This window comes from Nelumbo nucifera, chromosome 5, assembly GCF_055504915.1.
Source record: "Nelumbo nucifera cultivar China Antique chromosome 5, China Antique-T2T, whole genome shotgun sequence".
Taxonomy (NCBI): domain Eukaryota; kingdom Viridiplantae; phylum Streptophyta; class Magnoliopsida; order Proteales; family Nelumbonaceae; genus Nelumbo; species Nelumbo nucifera.
In genome coordinates this window covers 44,951,124-44,957,123 of record NC_142653.1, presented here as the reverse complement: position 1 = coordinate 44,957,123, position 6,000 = coordinate 44,951,124, and positions in this window count along the sequence as shown.

Below are 6,000 nucleotides of genomic sequence, written 5' to 3'. Positions count from 1 at the left end.
TGAATGAAGCCATTTTTTGTATATGCTATCTATCTTTAGTATGTTGTGTTCTTCGCCTTCTTCTTTCTTCTATTCTTCTTTTCTTTTTCTTTTTCTTTTTGTATTTCTTTGAGAGGTCCCTGCCCCTCCGAACTATGAGACCACAACACACAAAAACACATATAGTTCACTCTGAGGTGTCACACCAGCGAAGCCGGGGGCTCGAGCCGAGGTGAACCGCCAAGGCAATCGGGGTTGTCACTGTCCACTGAGGAGGTGATGAGGTGTGAAGGGCATCATTTGACCCGGTGTGCATGTTTCTGGCGAGGTGCTCGTCCAAGGGTCGTCATAGTCTTCTACATTAGTTTGTTCTGAGCGCTCGTCCCTAGAGGAGGGTTTCACACGTCGGCCGATCACGAAGCCAAGGGTTTTTGAGGACTTAGGACACACATTCATTCAACATTTAAGTTGAAGAGGAACTTTTGCTTCATTCATTCACCACTTAGCCACAGGTAGTTACATTTATTGAAAATACATTCAAAGGTTCTCCGAGTTCTACGTCTGGGGGATGGGTCTTCCATCCAAGTGTTCCAAGTGAGAGGTTCTGGAGCTGATGATGCGTTTGACTCTGTAGGGGCCTTCCCACTTGGGGCCTAGCTTTCGTACTTCGGGTTTGGGGACCATGACCTTTCTGAGGACGAGGTCTCCTTCTCAGAAGTGTCTTTCTTTTACTTTCAAGTTGTAGTAACAGGCCACATGTTGCCGGTAGGCAGCCTCCTTGATCTGCGCTTGCTTTCGGGCTTCTTTTAGCAGATCTAGATAGGCTCTGAGGGCTTCGTTGTTCTCTGCTTCATTGTAGGCTTTAAATTGGATCATTGGTTGGCTTATCTCTGCTAGGATTACCACTTTCGTACCATACATCAATCTGAAGGGAGTTTCTCCCGTGACCGTTTAAGGTGTGGTTCGGTATGCCCAGAGTACGTTGTTCAGCTTGTCGTCCCATAAGCCTTTAGTTTGGTCTAACCTTGTCTTTAGTCCATCTAAGATGGTTCTATTGGTGACCTTGGCTACGCCATTTGTCTGCGGATAGCCCACCGAGGTGTATTGCTATTTGATGCCGAGGGAGGCACACCACTCCTGAAATTTGGCACCATCGAACTACTTCCCATTGTCGGTGACTAGCATGTGAGGGAGGCTGAAGTGACAGATGAAGTTTTTCTAGAAGAAGCTCTGGATTGCCCAAGCTGTGATAGTGGCTAAGGGCCTAGCCTCAACCCACTTGGTGAAGTAGCCCATGACGACGACGAGGTACTTCCTGCACTCTGTTGCTTGTGCAAAAGGGCCGAGGAGGTCCATTCCCCATTTAGCGAAGGGCCAGGACCAGTTGAGGGCTAAGAAGGTTGTTGTAGGTTGATGACATATATTGGCATGACTCTGGCACTGATCACATCTTCACACGAGTTCAGCTGCATCTTTGTGAAGTGTTGGCCAGAAATATCCCTGTTTGGTCTTTTAGGTAAGAGACCTGCCGTCGAGGTGGTTTTCGTAGATGCCTTCGTGAATTTCTCTGAGTACGTACTCCCTTCATCGAGGCAAAGGCATCAGAGGTATGGTAGGGTGAAAGATCTTCTATACAATTTTCCTTCAAGCAAGGTGTAGTGAACTGCATGACGTCGGAGTCGTCTGGACTCGTTCTTGTCATCTGGAAGCTATTCCGTCAGAAGGAAGTTGATGATGGGGTCCTTGGCCACTATTGATAGTACTTGAGCATCTTCTCCACATGATAGTACTTGAGCATCTTCAATGGATGGTTGAGGTATCTTCTCCACATGAACTGTGTGACCAAGGACCATGGCCGAGGTGCTTGCCAGCTTCGATAGGGCATTGTCCCTCGCGTTATTAGCTCACGGGACTTGCTATACAGTAAAGCATTAGAAATGGTAGGCTAGCTCTTGGACTTTGGCAAGATACTTGGACATGCTTTGCTCTCTAGCTTCGTACTCGCCAATCACTTGGTTCACCACCAATTGAGAGTTGTTGAAGGCTTCAACATGTGAGGAGCCGAGGTCCTTGGCCAGTTGTAGTCTGGCGAGGAGGGTCTCGTACTCAGCTTCGTTGTTGGATGCTGCGAATTTGAACCTCAGTGCATATTCAATGGTTGAGTTGTTTGGGGTGATGATGATAAGACCAGTGCCACTTCCTTTGGCATTGGATGACCCATCCACAAAAAGCTTCCAAGCAGGGGGAGTATCTCCATCTGGGCACCCTTCTCCTGGTTCATCTTCTGGGGCCTAGGGGAAAACTCGACTGAAGGTGCACTCTGTCACAAAGTCGGTGAGGGCTTGTGCTTTAATGGTGGGCCTCAGCTGGTACCATATGTCAAATTCAGAAAGCTCAATGGCCCATTTGATCATACGCCTCGAGGTCTCAGGCTTGGTGAGGATAGCTCTGAGGGGTTGATTTGTCAACACTATGATGGTGTGAGCTTGAAAATATAGCCTAAGCTTCCTGGCTGAAATAGTAGCATTGACAAGGTGGTCTATTCTTGGCAAAGGAAAACTGTCTTTGGGGCAGGCTCAATTAAGGTCTGTGAAGTCAATACAAATTTGCCATTTCCCATTAGCTTTCTTAACCAAAATCACATTCAAAAACTAGTTAGGATAGTATACCTCTTAGATGAATCTGGCATCGAGTAGCTTGTCAACTTCCTCTCATGTGGCCTTTCATCACTCCGGTGCAAAGCTCCTCCTTCTGTCGAACTGGCCTAGAGCTCGGGTCCACGCTCAGCCTGTGAGTAATGACCGAAGGGTCAATTCTGGGCATGTCAGCGGTGGACCAAACAAAGACGTTGTTGTTAGTTTTAGGAAACTTACCGGTTTGAATAGGCTCTCTAGGGGAAGGTTGGACCTAACGCGGACTGTCTTATCAGGCTCATTCTCGTCTAAGAAAATCGAGATGAGATTCTCGGCTGGTTGGTCTCGGCTCGTTGGCTCCTCCCTAAGGTTCAGGCCCTCAAGTGGCAATGCTTCTTTATTCTTGCCCTTCAACGCTGCCACATAGCACTGATGAGCGATATGTTGATCCCCCTGAACAACGATGTTGTGCTCGGTTGGGAATTTGAGGGTGAGGTGTTAGGAGGACATGGAGGCTCGCAATGTGTGAAGGGTCAATCTCCCCATGATTGCATTGTAGGGGGAGCCAATCCTCACGAAAAGGAATTCTATCATCCGCATCACTACCGAGTTTCAGTTCCTACTGTGACTAGTAGGGTGATCTTCCCTTCCAGCCTAACGACATTGCTAGAGAAGTCAACCAGTGGGACATTGGCGTGTTGGAGGTGCTCTGGCACTATCTTCATCTTTTCAAAAGCTTCATAGAAGAGGATGTCTACCAAGGAGCCACTATCGACAAGAATCCTCTTGACTAGGAAGTTTACAACTATGGCTAAAATCACCAATGCATCGTCATGGGGGACTGTGATCCCATTGAGGTCCTCGTCTGAAAAGGAGAGATCCTCCTACTGCTTTGGCTTCTTGGGGGTTGGCCCTTGGATGTTCAACTACCTGGTGTAGGCCTTGCAGGCCGAGGCCAAGTCCCCACCCAAGGTCGAGCCCCTGACGATGACGTTGATGACTCTGACAACGTGTTGGTGTTGTTACTGCTGTTGCTACTGTTGGGAGGATGAAGCACCGGCTTCACACTTGATGAATTGATTCAAATTCCCATGACGGATGAGTGACTCTATTTCGTTCTTTAACTCATAGCAGTCCTCGGTGTCGTGGGCGACACCGCAGTGAAACTTGTAGTACTTTTTAGGGTTCCCCCTCTTGGGGTTCCTCTTCATCTTCTTTGGCCACTTCACAAACTTCTCCTTGCCTATCTGCATTAGGATTTGAGTCCTGGAGAAGTTGAATGGCATATATTGGTTATAAGCCATGGTTGGGACTGATGGCTTCCTACTATCTTTGTTGCCATCAGCTTGGCAGTCTTCATTCTTCCTTTTCCTCCCCGAGGGCCCACCTCTACACTCAGTCTCCTTCTCCTGGTAGTCCCTGGCGAAAGAGGTGGCCTTTTTGAGGAACTCCAACAATGTCCTCGGCGGGGTTTTGGTGACCGAGCACTTGAGGGCAGAGCCATCTTCAAGCCCGTTGATGGCAGCATGCATTGAGACCATGGGGTCGAGGTCCCTAACCTCGAGCTCTTCCTTTTTTAAGTGGTCGATATAAGACCGCAAGCTTTCACCCGGTTTCTGTTTGATGGACATGAGCAAGACGACGCTCTTCTGGCACCGTCTGCTACTGATGAAGCGGGCGAGGAACATGTTGGTGAATTGCTCCCACAAACTAATTGACCTCAGGGGGAGGCTAGAGAACTAGCGGCGTGCTGCCCCCTTGAAGGCGGCCTGGAAAGTCCAACACGTCATGGCGTCGAAATACTCGTAGAGTATCATGAGCTCTCTAAAACTTTCCAAGTGGTCGCCAGGGTCCGAGGAGCCATCGTGCATCTCCAAAGTAGGAGACTTGAAGTGCGGGGGGAGAGGTTTCGAAATGATTTCCGGGGTAAATGCGTCCATGCGGCCGAGAGAATTGTTGTGACTAGTAGAGGCATCAGTTCAGCTCTCCTTGACTTGGCGGAGCTCATCTCTAATGGCCTCGAGCTCGGCTCGCAGTTTAGCAAACCTGGATCGACAGGGGCGTGGGCCCTGCTTCCGTCTTTTGGGACTTGGTGGGTATCAACTTGGATTCTCGAGCACTCCGAAGCCGATCCGTGCACTTCCTCATAGGTGTGACGATCATTCAAAATGTCCCGAAGATTTGAGATAGGAGGGAGAGTGGCGCGACGTCAGCTCTCACCGCGGGAGCAAACTCCAGGCGGTCGAGATGTCTGCCACCATCCCTTGGGATCTCCCTTCGATGGCGATGATGTTGCTCCGAAGGCTGTGGCTGTCTTTGGATCGTGTGGGCACTTCTTCTCTTCGGCTGGGAAGTCGGACATGCCTCTGAGGTGGACTGAGGTGTCAACTATTGCCTGACTCTGATTGTTCTGTCAACTGATTCTCGCCCAACGGGGTGGTCGCCTCGAGAGGGACCACCTGCTCGAGGGCAGACCTTCTACACACTGAGTGAGGCATTCTAAATGATCAAGGACTGCCTGAAACTTCTCATAGGTGGCCAGGTTTTGGTTGTTCCTGGTTCTTCGCACCATAACTTTCGAACCTAAGAGGACTTAGAGATTTTTCTGCTTATGAGTTCTAGGGAATCGCCTCAGCATTGCTTCCCATAGATAGCGCCAATTATTGCTGCCCAGATTAGCCGTGGGCAACAAGGTAAACTCGCTTCCAAGTTCCGAAGGCAAGCCGAAGGCTTTGAGAATTCAGAAGAGGGTAAGCCAAGGCCAAGGATTGTAGGCCGAGGTGAGATGCTCCCTTTTGAGTACAATAGAAGCTAAGAATTGTAGCCCGTCGACTTGGTGACAAGGTTCTTGGAGATCTGAGGTATTGCAAAACAAGAGATATCAAAGGCCTCAAGTGGAAACCCAAGGCCGTGGCTCCGACACTCAAGTTAATACGAGGTGCAAGGCAGGGGAAGGTGCAAACGAGGTCTCAGTAGTTGTCCTCGGGTGCACTAGATTCCCAAGGGTAAATGCTAATGAAGCAAAGTATGTGCAAGAATTTAATTGAAGGCACTGGAAGTAAATGCAGAAGCTGGATCAGGATTATGGGATCTAGCCCCTTGTCAAGGGAGAGCTACCTCATATTTATACTTGAGCGAGCAGGAGGCAGGTGGAGATGAACGCACCAGATGAAAGTCGTACGAAGCCAGGCAACAAGTCCTTGCAAATACGCCTAACTGCTCCGTGATTGGCTTCATATGAAGGTAGCAAGACTTCCCTCTGCTATGGCTGGTGCTGTCAGGCGTTAGTGGGCCGGGCCTCTCAGCTTGTAATGGTTTGGGCCTGGCTAGTCCACATCAGAAGTTATTCAACATCCTGAAATGTACTAAGAAAACATTTTTTGTGGTA